This window comes from Protopterus annectens, chromosome 15.part0 (assembly GCF_019279795.1).
Source record: "Protopterus annectens isolate FY-2018-M chromosome 15.part0, PAN1.0, whole genome shotgun sequence".
Taxonomy (NCBI): Eukaryota; Metazoa; Chordata; order Ceratodontiformes; family Protopteridae; genus Protopterus; species Protopterus annectens.
In genome coordinates this window covers 91,385,171-91,403,345 of record NC_056749.1, presented here as the reverse complement: position 1 = coordinate 91,403,345, position 18,175 = coordinate 91,385,171, and positions in this window count along the sequence as shown.

Here is an 18,175-nt window from a genome sequence, read left to right as displayed (position 1 = left end):
AGACATGGCTTTGTGACAACAAATTAATTCTCAACCCTAAGAAAACTAAGCTCCTACTCTTCCTCCGAAAAAACCTTATCAATCTCAAAACAATATTTTCCATCCTATCTAGCAATAACACTGTCATTACCTCTGACCCTAGCACTAAACTGCTAGGAGTCATAAGAGATGATCAGTTTAAATTTGATCTCCAAATCACCACCTCTATCAAAATGACTCACCAGAAACTCGGACTCCTTTACCGAAACAAAAGACATTTAGCCAACTCAGCCAGAATAACTCTCCCATGTACTTCTTCTTCCCACCCTCCTTTATAGCTCTCAATTATACACAAATCTTAACACCACACTCATAACCAGACTTGAAACTACGTATAATAAAATTTCCAGATTTGCTGCAAACCAAACCTACAAGTCACACCATTGCCTATCTCTTAAACAGTTGCAGTGGCTTGAATTCCCTCATTTGCTGCTACTACAGCAACTGTTAATTATCCACTCCATCCTCTAGCTACCATCTTTCTGCCGTAGCCTTCAATCAATTATAACTAAATATTCCCCAACCAGGACACTACGTAGCTCAGACCAAGACTTCCTGCAGATCTATAACCCCAAAACCAAATGAGGGTGTTTACTTTATAACTATAACTCTGCTACAACTTGGAACGAACTACCCCAAGAAATTAGGTCCCTTTACCAAACAAAACATTTCAAACTAGCCACTCGGAAATACCTAATAAATAAATGGTCCTGCCATTGTAGTCATCCTCCCTGAAACTACCTAACCCTAGCTTGTCTCTCATCCCACCTTTCTCTTCCACTGCCTGTCTTAATATCCATCTACCTCTCTGTCTCATTGCTTAACCTCTACATTACCTTACTACCCCATCTGTACCTCTACATGACCTTACTACTCCATCTGTACCTCTACATTACCTTACTACTCCATCTGTACCTCTACATTACCTTACTACTCCATCTGTACCTCTACATTACCTTACTGCTCCATCTGTACCTCTACATTACCTTACTACTCCATCTGTACCTCTACATTACCTTACTACTCCATCTGTACCTCTACATTACCTTACTACTCCATCTGTACCTCTACATTACCTTACTACTCCATCTGTACCTCTACATTACCTTACTACTCCATCTGTACCTCTACATTACCTTACTGCTCCATCTGTACCTCTACATTACCTTACTGCTCCATCTGTACCTCTGCATTACCTTACTGCTCCATCTGTACCTCTACATTACCTTACTACTCCATCTGTACCTCTACATTACCTTACTGCTCCATCTGTACCTCTACATTACCTTACTGCTCCATCTGTACCTCTACATTACCTTACTGCTCCATCTGTACCTCTACATTACCTTACCTTACTGCTCCATCTGTACCTCTACATTACCTTACTGCTCCATCTGTACCTCTACATTACCTTACTGCTCCATCTGTACCTCTAGATTACCTTACTACTCCATCTGTACCTCTACATTACCTTACTGCTCCATCTGTACCTCTACATTACCTTACTACTCCATCTGTACCTCTGCATTACCTTACTGCTCCATCTGTACCTCTACATTACCTTACTACTCCATCTGTACCTCTACATGACCTTACTGCTCCATCTGTACCTCTACATTACCTCACTACTCCATCTGTACCTCTACATGACCTTACTGCTCCATCTGTACCTCTACATTACCTCACTACTCCATCTTTACCTCTACATTACCTCACTACTCCATCTGTACCTCTACATTACCTTACTGCTCCATCTGTACCTCTACATTACCTTACTACTCCATCTGTACCTATACTAAGGACTAATTAACACTGTTTTCCCTACACTGACATTGTACCTAAGTTTTTGTTGTAAGAATTCTGACACTGTACTCTACTGCTTTTCTGTATGATTTGTTGTAAATGCTTTTTGCAGTTTAATCTCTAACATTTGTACCCAACTTTCTGTAAAATTTTATTGTAAAATGTTATTTCTCTAACTAATTGTTTTAGCTGCCAGTGCAATTTTCTTGCTGACTGTATGTAAAATGTTAATACTGATTGTGGAGCTTTTCTCCATGAGTCTCCACTGAAAACGAGCTAATTCTCAGCTGGACTAACCCAGTTAATAAATGTAAAATAAATAAATAAAATAAATAAATAAATATGGGTATTGCTGAACCAATTCCTATGTGGATACATAGTTTACATCTACAGCCTTTGTTTTATCTTAACTAATTTTATATCTTGAAATAAATTCTGAAATGGCCTCAGAATGTTCCATGGAAGTATAAGGATGATCGGTAGACATTGGGGGCAAAAAATAGTGCAAGGCATGCAAAGCAGTCTAATGTATGATGTACAGCCCAGTAACAGACCTCAGTAATTCAGTAAATAACAGGTAACCTCAATAAATAACAGATGTGCTCTTATAGTATCACACACTCAACTGTACAGATTTATGCAGATTGTCCACTTTGTTATTGTACTCTGGTACTAGAATTCCCAGTCATCTGGGTTACTCCTTCTCTCTATGAGTGCCCTCTGGAGCCATTTCTCCTCTATTTCACCTATCATCTTCATCATATCTCCTGTGGCCTCATCTGAACGTGCTCCTTTCCGTCACTTAATTTTCTTAATGCTGCTCTTACTTCTTCTAGGGTGGGCTCCTCTTCTTATTGTAGGCCGTTTCTGGGGCAGTACAGCTTCTGTGGGGTTTTCTTCATTCTAAAGCTGTTAGAAGGACTCCTTCCATCTGCCTTTGAAGTCCTGTGGCCTGGTGAGCAGGTTGTTGCTGGCATCTCTTATGAATGGTGTCTGATGACTGTCTTTTTTATTTTTCTGACTTTGCCTGGAAACTTGATAGACTTTCTTTATGCTGTCTACTTAATTTATTTCCAGAATCTGGAAAAGTGCATCTGATGCCTTGTCCTTTGTTATTCTCACTGTTTCTTTGTTAGCCAGCCAGGATTCCTGTTGAGCCTTGTCTGTCTTTTCTATCTCCCTCTTTTTCCTGCACTCCTTTCTTTTCATTACTTCCTGGACTTCTGCACTCCACCACCAGCTTTTCTTATGTACCTTATTTCCATACCTGGCATGGCCACATTATCGCTCATATCCAGTAAAATAAGAGCCATCACTGCAAAGACTATGGTGTTGTTGGTCTGTGCCTCTCTGGTGACTCTGCACATTCATTGTGTTACAGACATTCAGACAGTTAGTTCAAGGTGGTCAGTACCCATGGTGACTGAAGGTCACCAGTATAACAACTACCCCTGTCTAGCTCATGCCCTAAGAAGCTTGCTGCAGATAATGAGGGCTGTGCCACAGGAAGGCATACCTTCTTGCCTAGAAATGCCAGTGGCAACTTTCCCTTCACTGGTAATTTGTATTCCTTATGAGAGTCCCACAGGCACAGAAGTGATGTCCTTGGACTGAGTAGGATACCAGGATTTCACATTCAATGTATCAAACACAGACTCTGAGATCCCTGACTGTGCCAGCTGGTCACTGCCATCATTGTCAGTGTCAGACTCATCTCTAACATGAGATAGTGGAATATCTATGACAGTGGAGCCCATAGTAAGTCACCTCTGCAAAGACACCAATTAGAATACGCCAGAATAAGTAAGACCCATCACCTTTGCTTTACTCCCAGTGTGGAAATAATAACTATGGCAGATTGTGTTGGGACTGGAAAACATACATCTCACCTTATGAGAGGGCTGTTGTTGTTTGTAGCCATTATGTTCCTACATAAAAGGAAAACCTACATTTAGTGATATCCATTGGACTACACCATTCAGCAGTATGCATTTGCCTCAGGACAGCTAATACACACACACCTAGGGCATCTCCAGTGATGATTCTAAGAGCACGCTGCAGTTCTGCACCAAGGACAAACACATGACCATGGGATCGGGACTACACTGATCCCCTTTCAGAGAGACAATGGACTCCTCCATCTCAGTTAAGGGTCTTTTGGGTGCCTCCCATCATCCCACCTTCCCATGCAAGTCAGGCAGCACCCTTTTGTGCATCTCTGATTATGTTGGTGGCTAAGTGTTAGACTTTTTCATAGTTCCTGCCTTGGTCACCAACAACATTTATATAATTTACAACATCCTGCCATGCACAGTTGTGGTGGCACCGGTCAGATGCTTCCTCACTGAATATCTATTAGCCATGGAGAAAGAGGGCCAAAATCAAAATTTCATTCTTCACAAAGGAGAGCTTCCATTGCTATGTTTTTTCTTCTTTACCTGACATTATTTTCTGCAGAGAAAAAAAACTTTTTATTATACAGATAGGGAGAGATCTGTAATGCTACTCCACCTGAATACCTAGGCTGTATTGGATACATCTCTTTAAATATATGTTGTAGTTACACATACTGGGGTGGCATCGTCAGTGCCACACACAGTGCTTTTGCTTCCACCCTCATGCACCTCTAGCAAGAAACAAACCTTCATTTAACAATGTATCCAGCATATATTCTGTGCTTCAGTTACATACCAGGTGACTGGAAAAGGGATCAGAGCAGGCAGCCCACAAAAGCATTCACAGAATCCATGCTACAAATATTCACTATCAGCATCATTAAAGGATATATCCATGTAGTTGTGGTACTCCCATGGTGTGACTATTTCTTCCTGCCCCCCTTGACAAAGGATATTACCTCAAACAATCCTAACACAGCATACAAATTTCAATAGATGTGGTATGGGGAGACCTAGGATGGACTGTGGTTTATTCTGTGCATCATAAACAAACAGATTATTAAGTTTTAACATAGACGTTTTGCAAATATCTGATGTGGAACTTCAAAAGAAATAGTTACTTTGATGATCATTATTTTTAGCTTTTTTATGAATCATGTATTCAATTTTAAAATGTTTCTCATCGGACAAGACATTTGGATTGCTTACAGTATTAAAAATCAGTAGAACAACTGATGAACTCATGCTTAAATGGCTGTAGTTTAGAACAGCAATGAAGCTCGCAGAAAGATGCAATTCATTTTTATCATTATTCATTTGTCCTACAAATCTTAATTTTCAGTGTCTTTACTTTTGTTTGTGTTCTAAAACAAAAGACAAAACAACTTAGGGAGTGATCGTTTAAACAGTGCAAATGTCTTCTAAGTTAGTTTTATTTTCATAACACAAGAAAGCCTGAATGATTTTGAACAGGCAGACCTCAAACACTGCTAACTTTCTACAGATAAACATGATATCAGGCACTTGGTTGTTGTTTAATAATTATAAGAAAACACTCAAAGAGACTTATAATTGATTTTTTCTCTAGGTTTCTGTTCCTGCAATATGCCTGCTGGCCATGAAAGTTCTCCCTCTGATCCAGGGCCCTTTTGTTCCTTCATTATATTAATCACTTAATGACAGGTGCCTGAGATGAGAGCTGATCAGGAGTCATCATCCATGCAAACACTAGGAGTATTTTTCCCCATAAGCCCTAGCAATCCTCACTTTTATTTATTTATTTATTTATCACTTGTGACATAAGCAATCATACATTTATATCAATGAAAACAAACCATATTGACTTACTTTTAGTTGCAAACATTATACATCACTTAACAGTATGATCTGTTCATGGGTTCATATATTAGCCCAGCCATGTTGTGCGGTATTCACCGACCCTTTCGTTAGTTCCCTAGGCCCTTGATCTAGCAGCTAGTACCCTTGGCCCTAATCTAGTAGAGCTGTTGGTATGATCCGTGGTGTGAACTTTGTTACCCATCCACTCGTCAAGGTTCCTCTTGAAGAGTGATAGTGAGGGGCTCTGTCTTATATAGATCAGGACCTTGTTCCATAGCAAGGGAAGTCTTTGCGAAGGGAATCTATCCCTTCAGCATGTTCTATTCATTGTTGTGCTGAGGTTTATATCCCTAGAGTGTGTAGCATGAGTAGATTTTGTTTTGCTAAGATGGAGCATGTTCAACAGTTCTGGGTTGGACATGGCTCGGTATGTTAGACAAAGATCACCTCTGAGAAGGTGGTATGCAACAGAGAAAAGCCTTAGTTTTATCAATCATGCTGAATAGAGCAACTGTTTGAGGCCAGTAATCCTCTTAGTGAGGTACCTCTGTGGTCTCTCCAGTTGCTGGAGATGCCTAGCCAGGTACATTCCAATTGGTGCATTGTACTCAATAATGGGTCTGATGAGGGAAGAGTAGAGGGGCACCACTACATCCTTAGATCTTGATGTGAACCCTTTCATGATCAGATGGGTCACATAGAAGGATTTTCTAACCACCTTGGCAACATGGTTATCAAAGGAAAGCTGACAATCTACTTGGGTCCCTAGATCCCTTATTACTTCTTCAGATTTCAGGGGGTTACCTCCTATGTGGTAGTTCGCAGGTAGTCTGTTCCAAAGGGGATTACTACGCATTTTTTAGCATTTAGCTTGAGACCATGCCTTTGACACCATGCATCAGTCTCATTAAGGCCCTTCTGGAGGATATCAATGTTGGCCAGAGACTCTATTGTAGCACCCAGTTTGCAGTCGTCCACAAACTTGGTTAGCCACAGCCCTTCAGTGCTTGCCTGTACCTCTGAGAAGTATATGCCAAACAGGTGGGGCCCCAGGACAGAGCCCTGAGGCACACCGCTCATTACTGGTCTGGATTCGGACATAGATCCTGCTACTCTTACTTTGTGGGATCTGTCAGAGAGCCAGTTTGCGATCCATCTTGTGACGTAAGGGTTTATGCTCAGGTTGGTGAGTTTATCAATAATACCCGAATGGGGAATGGTGTCAAATGCTTTAGCAAGGTCAAGGTAAGCCGTGTGCACCTCCTTTCCCTTATCTATAGCCTGAGTAACTGTCTCAAAGAAGTCCACCAGATTCAGGAGGCATGATCTTCCCTTAAAGAAGCCGAACTGTGTGGGGTCAAGTGTTTGGAGGTTCCCAATCTCTCCATTTATGAGTTCCATAATGATTTACTCCATTGCCTTACAGATCAGACTGGTCAGGCTTATTGGTCGATAGTTTCCAGGGTCAGTTGTGGGCCCACCCTTGTGCAGCGGAACCACCGTTGCTGTGCGCCATTCTATGGGCACATATCCTGTCAAGAAGCTGAGACTGGACAGGGTATTCAGATGCGGGGTTAATTCATTTTGGAGCTCGCGTATGACACAGCCTGGGACACCATCGGGTCCCATGGAGGCAGTGTTTTTAGCTTTAGATAGAGCCTTATTAACTAACGCATCAGTAATAATTGGAGTTACACAATCCCCTGGAATAGTAATAGGCCCTGTAGGTGGCGAGGGAAGGGAGAAATTTGCACTGAACCTATCAGCCAAGATGTTGGCAATGTTAGTGGGGTCAGTGTATTTTGTTCCATTTTGTACTAGCTCAGAACAGACCTGAGCATTGCCATTTAGATTTTTGATGTAACCATAGAAGGCCTTATGGTTATCCTTGGCAACCTTCTTTTCAAAATTGGCTTTAGTTGACTTGATGAGGGCCCTCAATTTCCTACTAATGCTGATCAGGGATGATTTTTCTACTTGAAATTTGGCCTTTTTTTGTATAAGTCTCCTCCTTTTATTGTATAGTTTGCTTATGGCCGGGGTCCACCAGATTGGTTTCTTCTTGCTTGAGGAAGGAGTCTTGGTTTTATTTGGGATAGCACGGTCCATGCAATCCTGAAGATGTATATAAAGTGCCTTGGTGTAGGATTCTGCATCCTGGATATCATTATCCTTCTGCAAGGGAATAGTGAAGCTTTCCACTTCTGACACAAGTAGTTTGAAGTTTGCTTTGGAAAGGTTTTTTACGATGGTTTCTTTGACTGGGGGAGTAGGAGGGGTGACGACATCCAGGGTTATCAGTTTGTGGTCTGATCTGACCAGAGAGGGAGTAATAACGGGTGTGGTACAATGGGCGCCCATATTTATGATGACTAAATCCAATATGTTGTCCCCTCTAGTGGGAGAACATACCAGTTGTTCAAGGGCATTTGAATTTATAAATTCTATGAACCGCTGGGCATAGGAGTTAGAGCTTTGGTAGTTCACCCAGTCTATACCAGGGTAGTTGAAATCACTTTTCAGCCATTGCCAGTCAAACATCACATTATTCATTCAAATCCTGCCTTCTTTTATACATCATTCCCCCACCAGAATGTTATTCTACATGTATTGTTCCCACAGTTCCCATTTTTTTATATAACTTACTCCTACCTTTTTCTAAAGATCCCAATTCCAGTTGTTTTATTTCTCTTACTTTATTCACTACTTCTTGTACAGTTGATTTATACTTTGAGTTCCATTTTCTAGTAATTGTTTTTTTTTTGGCAGCCACCATAATTAGACTCAGCAAGGCATAAAATTAATTTAATTTCAGCTATTTTTCTGAAGTTAACCTCTTGTGTTTCAGTTTCCATTGTTAAAATATCTACATTTAAAAAGTTACAATAGTGTATATACATTTCTGTTATTTTACAGTAGGGTACACTATGGATACATCTTTAAGCTCAGTACTTTACAAACCCTTTTCAAGCCTAGTTTGATATACACATAACATACAGTTCTAATAAGATTGTTAACACAAGCATCTTACATGAAGCATGTTGACATTCACAAATGACATATAATTACTTACAAAATTCTAGATAGCTGGGTTGGCAGTATCTCTTTATGTGACAGCAGGCTTGACTGAACATTCTGGGATGGGTGGCCAACATCTCTGGTCTGTTCTGGAAAGTCTTTGTTGATCCCTAAAGGTTAAATTCCCCAGGAAAACTGGTAAGCAGCTAGGGTATAAAAAAACAGGACTACCTGCTAGTTGGTAGAAGCCTCATCTGTGGAATGGATGCACTGCCCAGGATCCTCCCAATAGAGTCTCCTACCTGACCACAACAGAGCTTCCCAGTCAAAGTGTGGCTAAGATGAAGTCTCTTACTTTATTGGTGATGTATTAACTCTTTTTGTTAATGCTTGCCTGACATAGAAGTGTAATGGTGTATTGTCTAATAAAGCATTGTTTACTGTAGTGAGGATTTTTTGTCTTGATCGTTTCTGTTCTGCTAAAATATTGTGTTTAGGCAATACATTTTCTTAGCATAGTTAGCGGGATTTGAAATGTTTAAGAGAAAGAGTAAGGGTATCGCTACGGCGAATATAGGAATTCTGGGATGGGAAACTGCTCCCTATGGGATGCTGGCCACTGAGTGGTCTTGTGGAGTAGGATTAAGTTAAAACTGGGAAGTGTGTTTAAAAGATTCAGAGCCAGAAGCTGTAGTCATGTGTTTGCAAAAAGTTTCCCTAGAAAAAGGGAAAGAGTTAAGTGCTATATGCAGAGGGGGCTGGATCCTTCTGTCCTGCATACTGGAAGCAGCATCAAAAAAAGTTTGTAAAAATGGTCATATTAAACAATTTAAAAAACAAATGAGTGATTTACTAAATCAGCTAGTAATGGTACAGTGTCAAAATAAGTTACTAGTCAATAAGTTAGACAGATATCAGCAAGTAGCTGAAAAGGCTGCTGTAAACGTTGCACAGTATAAATATAGGGAAAGAAGAGGTAAAAATTAGCAAAAAAAGTGCATATGCGTATTGCTAAGGCTGGGGTAGATTGGGACCCAAACCACTGGGATGGAGATATTTGGTTTTCGTCAGATTCATTGGATCATTTTGATTCCGAGGAAGATGAGAATGTTCCCAATAATCTCACAGTTAAACCAATACTTAGGAGAAAATGTATCTGGTAATCCTAATGGTCATCTGATAAATGCCTTGGAAGATTACACTCAACAAGAGATAGGAGACATAATGGATTGATTTAAGCAGAGACCAGAGGAAGCCTTGATATCATGGGTAGTTAGGTTAAATGAAGCTGGGGCTGGTAGCATTAACTTAGATCGCCATGATTCTCAAAAATTCTGCCTTTTAAGTTCCGATCCAACAATAAAACGAGCACTTTATAGAAAACAGTAATGATAATATGACAACTCTGTGGCAGCTTGTAGTAGAAGGATGCAATGAGAAATACCCTACTAAAGCAGAACAGCCCACTAATGATAAACCCTGGTCTACTTTAAGGGATAGAAATACCCTACTGAAGCAGAACAACCCACTAATGATAAACCCTGGTATACTTTAAGGATGAGAAATACCCTACTGAAGCAGAATGGCCTGCTAATGATAAACCCTGGTATACTTTAAGGTTGAGAAAAACCCTACCGAAGCAGAACATCCCGCTAAAGATAAAGCCTGGTATAATTTATGGGTGAGAAATACCCTACTGAAGCAGAATGGCCTGCTAATAATAAACCCTGGTATACTCTAAGGGTGAAAAATACCCTACTGAACAGAATGGCCTGCTAATGATAAACCCTTGTATACTCTAAGGGTGAGAAATATCCTACTGAAGCAGAACGGCCTGCTAATGATAACCCCTGGTATATTCTAAGGGATACAATTCTAAGAATAAAAGAAGAAACAATGAAAACTGCTGTCTTCATAGGGCAAGCAAATGCACTGATGCAATGTGCACTTACCTATTCCATCGAAAATAAGATTATTAAACTCGCTCCAATATCATACAAACATGTAATGATGATGTTATTGATTAACCAAACTGGCAACCCCATTTCAGAGGTAATTAAATGTATTACACAGTTAGGAAAATTAGGAAACTGGGGACCCAGAAGCAGTGAGGAAAGTGAGAGAGAGTAGACAAGAAGGGCAGAGAGAAAACATTAATAATCGAGTATCCAGAAAGGACACGTTTATCGCTCTGTATGTAGTATCGCAGTATCACATACTGATTACAGATATCATTCTCTCCACAGGAATTACAGGTAAATGGATGAGATAGCTCATATTATGTGTAAAAAATTGTTTGTTCAGATGTCACAGACTGTTGAAATCATATTAATACATAAAATAAAGGAAATATGTGAAATAATAATAAAATATAAAATAAAAGAAATAAACAACATGTGTAATCTTGGTATGGCTGTATGCCTGGAGTGTCTTGTAAAGGTTGCTGCAGTCAATTAATACATGTGATGCACATGTCCCCTGCAGTCACTGCTATTGGGTTCTATTCCCATGCCTGCCAGAAATATTACAGTATCAGTCACATATTGATTACAGATATCATTCTCCCCACCGGAACTAGAGGTAAATAGGTGAGATAGCTCATATTACGTGTAAATAATTGTTTGTTCAGATGTCACAGACAGTAGTATGAATGTGCTATTAATGCATTAAATACATAAAATATGTGAAATACTAATAAATATATTAACATAAAAGAAATAAAATGTGCTAATCTTGGTATGGGTGTATGCCTGGAGTGTCTTCTAAAGGTTGCTGCAGTCATTTACTACATGTGATGCACATGTCCCCTGCAGTCACTAGTATTGGGTTCAATATCTGTGCCTGCCAAGCAAGGCATGACAGTTGTGTACTCTCTTTGCTGTACACATGCATGTCTCTCAAGTGTCATGCTGTCACAGAATCATGCTGTCACAGAATGTAATTACTGTTGTGTAATCCCACTGTCACAGATGTATCATCAACATGATTATATGTCAATAGCAAAGTAACAGTATATCAGCCCACAGTACATCATAGGTCCACCTGATGTACAATTCTTCTTTGTACTCATGTGCCTGCAGGTGTTACTGCTTGGCCCATAGTGTCCCGTGCAGATAGCTTGAGAGGTATGTACATGCTACAGCAGCTATAGGGCACATTTATACATAAAGGAAGGACAGACCTGTAGAGTAGACAGCATTACTGTTGTAAACTATATAGCCGTTGATGGTATTAATGGACTGTATTTCTCTCTCTCCCCACCCCTTGTCTTCATATATTTATTATTGTTATATATTAGTTATGGTTTACTATTAACATATGTTATTCCATAAACTTTATTTTGGGGCATGTGCTTTATTAATGTTCTGTATTACTATGGTTGCATATTAACATATCTTGTTGAATTACCAGTTTTGTTGACCTTATGCCGTAACTGTTACTGGCATGCTGTTCATATACTGACTGGTCTGTTATTTACTGCTGTGTTGCACATAATATCCATTGAACTGTAATGGGGTTATTTCTAATGTTCTAACCTATATGTGTTGGTTTACCTTCATAACCACAGCATGTCAGGGTAGTCCAGTTCCTGCTGATTCACCTACCCTACCTCCGCCATCCATAGCACCAGGTCCCAGCAGGTCTGGGACCCAAGCTGGAGGTGCTCCCTCTGCTGTCCCTGTACCACCTTCAGGTGGAGCTGCTTCAGGGGATAGGACCCTAGGAGGGGGGTTGTCACACAGGATCAGCTACCAGCCATGGTGCACAGGATTGTTCATAAGACCTAAGAAAGTTGCCTGCACCAGATTGAGGACAGACTGGACAACCTGGTGGGGCCTGCTGGCCCCGATGCCCAGCCTCTAGCACAGTCACCTTCAGGGCAGTGAAGAAGTAGTGCCATCTCCCCATGGGTGGGGATCTCAGTTACACTGCTGCTGTCTAGAGGCACATGCACCTCAGATTATACAACACCCTCCCCATCCAAGGTGTTTATCCCCTCATTTGTCAAACACAGCCCCTGTCTTATCTGTTTTGTCTATCTGCAAATGCAACCTCTCCTACACAATGTACCTCTCTGCATGTACATACAACCCTCCCCCAACATTCCACTCTTTCCTTAAAAAAAAAAAAAAAAAAAAAAAAAAAAAACCTGTCCCACAATTAAATATCACCCAATAAATAGCTCTCCATTTTGCATGTGTCCACTGGACACAACTAATTATGAAATGAATTAACACATTTATGTTGCCCTCTCACCTCTCTCTAGGGTGTGAGGCTCCAAATTCATGTACAAATTCTGTAAACCCTGCACAGCTGTTGCTATACATGAAATGAAAGCTATGGTCCTTTCCTACACCCTTTCTGCACAACCTTAACTGCCTTTCAGTATGCTTTTCCCCCTGCTTGCACCCATTTCACCACTGTCCTATCACTCCCCCTTTTTCTTTTCTTTTATAATTTTTAGCATGTGTTTACACTGAGTTAAGCAGCATGCTTCAAACCTACTTAACAGTGATTAAAATTGCCTTAATGGTCTTATGTGTTTCTCACAGTGTTAGGCACATCAGCAAAATAGTCACCCCTGCCACATCTCAAACCCAGGCCCTCTACTACAGCATAGTGCATTAGCCCACTAGGCCACTCAGTTCTGAATTAAAACAGGTGTTGTCAGCAAAATGTACTGATTGCCACTGACAGACTGCAAGTACATATAATGGGAAAAATGGGTGTGTACCTGGGACTGTGATGCAAACACTACACCAGTACATAGCCATATAAATAATAACAGATGTATGTGAGGCCTGAGATAGCAGGCATACTTGTCAACTGTACAGATTGTTGCAGAATGTCCAAGTTTTGACCTCTATTTTTTGGCCCAGCTTTCATAAAATCATATTTTTCTGGCAAAGTACTAGCAAGTCATCAAAGATTGAGGTTAGAACATCATGACAGACATTTGAGTTTCATACTTTATAACCTTCAGAAAACACATGCTAATGCAAGACCTGTTATTCTATCAACATTCTAAGTTTGTAAGAGCAATATGTAAAGATTGTCCCTATTTTGGGGCCTTTGTACCACTTTTATTTATGACTTTGTCCAGATTTATTGCTCTAAGAGGTTGAGAGGTATGATAGCAGGTAATTGTTCCATTTTATCAGCAACATCTTTAAAGATACTTGCTAAGGCAGCAGTGGTAAAGTATATGTGTACAACTGTGAACATGCTGCACAATAACTGCCTTTGAAAGCCATGCACATAATGAGGGATGCAGACAACGTGTGTCACAGATTGTATGTATGCACATGTATCTTGCAAATATACCTACTACAGCATTGAGTCAGTAGCTCAGTCTGTTAAATACCTTGCATGTAGTATGTTTTGCCACCCATGGTGCTGGGTTTGGGTGTTGCAAATCAATTACATCCTTGTGAACAGAGCAGGTAATGACTGAGTCATGCAATTTTAACCCACCCAGGTTGCTGCTACTGCATTAACTGCTACCCATGTTTGCAAGTCAAAGGCCTGTAGGTAGGGACACACTGCACATATTTGTATAGCCAAACTATATGCCACATACTACTCTGTGATTGGCACTGTTACATAACAGATGTACCTTACTCACATGCTTCAATTAAACTGTAAAGGGTACCCTAACTCTGGCTCTGCTGTGATGACACAGCTGACACTACTGCCTCAGTTACATATACAGTTTGCTGTCCTCCAAAGAGTTCACATTCCCCCCATGTGTCCTAGGCTGCAGAATCTGCAGCCTGGAACACATGCAGCTGTATGTTAAGCTAGCTGCTGCAGACCTACCATACCTCACAACCCCCATGAACAAGGGATCCAGACACAACCATACATAAAGTGGGGGTCACGGTCCAGCGACAGGGACATGTTTCACAGTTTTCCCCTGCAAAGCTAGTGAGTTGATAGAATAGCAGCTATTCCATCAGCATGCATAGTGTGATGGGTATGATGTCTCACATTCAAATGTCTCCCTCTCCTTACTGACCTCAACCCACAATGTTTACCATTGAACTGCCAGATACTCACAATGTCATGGAACAGTGGCCAAACACATCATGCAAAACTATGGGCATACCTCAGAAATCTCAACAGTGGACAGTATTTGTACCTACCCTCTGTGATGCTGTAGTCTCCACACATCACTAATGTCCATCTCAAAGTCTAAGAAAGGGGCCAAGGCCTACATGATGGTCATAAATATTGCACTGTGGTGCCATGTCATTAGCTAATGAAAGTGCAACCCAGTTGTTTTGGATGAAATTAGCAAGTCTGAGGCACAGATTAGTGCACAAGCAATTACCTGTTAATGAGCATTACCTACAAATGGCAATCCACTGCCTATGGGGAACAGGTCTGTATGTTGTTTTGCTCACTCAGATAATGGTTTTGAAAGTTATTGTCTGAGGAACACTTCCAAAAAGGAGTACTTCACTCTACCAGGTATTTAATAGATGTCCCCATGTAATGGGATGCAGATGGTAGGATGGAGGTATGGGGAACAGGGATTACAACAGTAGGCCTGTCATACATCTGTGACATTGAAATGTTGGTGATGCAGATGGTAGGATGGAGGTATGGGGAACAGGGATTAAAACAGTAGACCTGTCATACATCTATGGTATTGACATGTTGGTGATGCAGATGGTAGGATGGAGGTATGGGGAACAGGGATTACAACAGTAGGCCTGTCATACATCTATGGTATTGACATGTTGGTGATGCAGATGGTAGGATGGAGGTATGGGGAACAGGGATTACAACAGTAGGCCTGTCATACATCTATGACATTGAAATGTTGGTGATGCAGATGGTAGGATGGAGGCATGAGGAACAGGGATTACAACAGTAGGCCTGTCATACATCTATGGTATTGACATGTTGGTGATGCAGATGGGATGGAGGTATGGGGAACAGGGATTACAACAGTAGGCCTGTCATACATCTATGGTATTGACGTGTTGGTGATGCAGATGGTAGGATGGAGGTATTGGGAATAGAGATTACAACAGTAGGCCTGTCATACATCTATGACATTGAAATGTTGGTGATACTCTGCTGTCCAACAGCTACAGGCATGCCTCACAACTGTCCCTGCTTTGAGTCAAATCCTAGCTCTACCCGTTACTCCCTCCTGCAATGGTCAGCTATTGTAGGAAAGCTAGTAAAATTTGTGTTAGACATAGTGACACTAAGTAAGGGTGTACACTACTGTAACATCAAATGATGTACTGCCATTAACAACCTCTGTCTGTCAGTGCCACACATAAATAGTGCTGGCATTCTACAGGTGTCCCTGACTGTCCCTGATGTACCCTGGCTAGGTCAATGTTTTGTTGACATTCGTTGCTCATTGGTTGAGATTTATGGCTAATATACATGTCAACCCCCTACAACAGGGATTCGGTCATAGCCATAGGTAATGAGGGAACACACGCCCAACCTCAGTGACAGGGGATACATATTGACCATACAAGATAAAACTATGAATACACAAACAGATATTACTGTAGCATACATGTTTTCTGAGAGGTCTTACATGTGACAGCCAGATTCTCTATTGTCCTTCAACAACCATCAATGAATGGCCAACCATTTGTCAGACATCCACATGTTTGTGCCAAAAGGGATACATTAATGAGGCACACATTTACAGTCTGCAAGCATCTGTGTAGTGGGGAGGTGGGATGCCTACAGGGAACATATATTACAGCAGGTTTGCATTGCTGTCTGTCATTATGGCACACTGCTTTTGCTGGACTGTCCCCATATAGTTGTAATATCACACAGCTATTTGTCAGACAGTGGCTATATGACATATTAGTGGGAGCTTGCCCATAGGGAGCACAACACAGTAGACTGCAGTGATGCGTGTAGAGACATGCAGCAGAATCTGCCACTGAACACAGGGACATACCCAGTATTGCTACTATCTTGGTGATAACCATACATGTAGTGTGTTGATAGACTGTGGGGTATGACGTGTGAGGGAGCGGTGGATAGAGCAGGCCGTATTGGTTGTGCAGGGTCTGTACATAGTGGATGTCCACGTATCTGGTCCTGTAATATGCCCCCTCTTGTTATCTTTCAAGAACAATATATCACAGGAGGCAACCCCTATTCACAGCTACTGAGAATGCTTTTATCCTGGATGGCCTCAGAATACATCACATTCTGCTTTTAAGGGGTTGACAACATCATGACCAGCATGCAGCATTGTGGGGTGACCTTGTCATGACAGGTAACCAAAGTAGACATCAGGACAGGACCTATGAGCAGGTCCAACACAGGGCCTCATATATGCTCAGTGATGCACATCAAAGGGCAGCTACTGTGGCCGGGGATAGTGCTGCAGTTGGTGGAAAGCCTGCAACAGAACAACCACTCACAGCCACAGAGGAATTCCTGGCAAACCTGGAATCAACCACAAATTCCCAGACATCCATCACCCCATACATCCTGGAGGTGGGTGCCACACCATCCACATCAGAGTAGCATCCATGCAAGCTTACTTTGTTCACCAGTGTAATACAGTATCAGTCATTGTGGCAGGCTCTGCATACCAGTACATGGGTGTCAGGTTTAGCTGCATTGGGGGGATTATTTTAATGCACAGTTGTGCACACATACTCAGAATATCAGCAATGTAGGTAGTATCACATTAGCTACTGCACATGCACATGCACATATTACCCTCTAACACTGCAACATTTGGTATTGCTGACAATCCCTGTCCCTCACATTTTCATAGGTACGTCAGGTGTGGCTGGAGTCTGTGGTCTTGTACATGGTAAGTGTAATACCATTGTTTTATGGCTTATATATACCATATGAATGTTAAGGACTGCCATTTAGCCAAGGCACAAATGTTACGCTTAGCCAGAGTGGAATAGTTCTATGTTGCATATCGGAGCAGTTGACTACAGTGCATACAATGCATAATCACAGCTGTGTATTTGTACAAGCACTAACACATTTGAAGTTATAGTCATGAAGAAGTATGCAGCCTGCTATACAAGAGGCAATGACTCCAGGATGCCTGTTCACTCACTATAGGGAGATGGTACATAACTGCAACAGTGATACTACAGCAGGCATATCATTCTCAGGAGAGGCGTACTGGGTATTATGTGTAGTTCAATCACATACAGTGCCATATTGCATACCCCACAGGTGTAGTGTACTGGATGCAGCTGAAGTGCATGTTAGAAACAGCCTGTCTTGTCTGAGTATGTTGTTGTTGTGCATGAAATCAGTAATGAGATGTGTGACTGGTAATGCAGTTGTGGCTCCTCATCTGTATGAATCTGTGTGGATTACCATACATAATAGTGCAAGTAATAATATACTGATTTTGTCTTCCTCCTCACAGGTGAATGGGGGAGTTGGAGTCTGTCCCCCTCACAACCTGATGTCAGTGTCCCATCAGGCTCTGATGATGATGGTGGCCAGAGTGAGGCACAGGTGAGGTTGGCAGGGGCTGAATCTGTCTCAGAGGTTGACATCCCTCTTCTGCCTCCATTGTCCATGCACAGTCAGTATGCCCACAC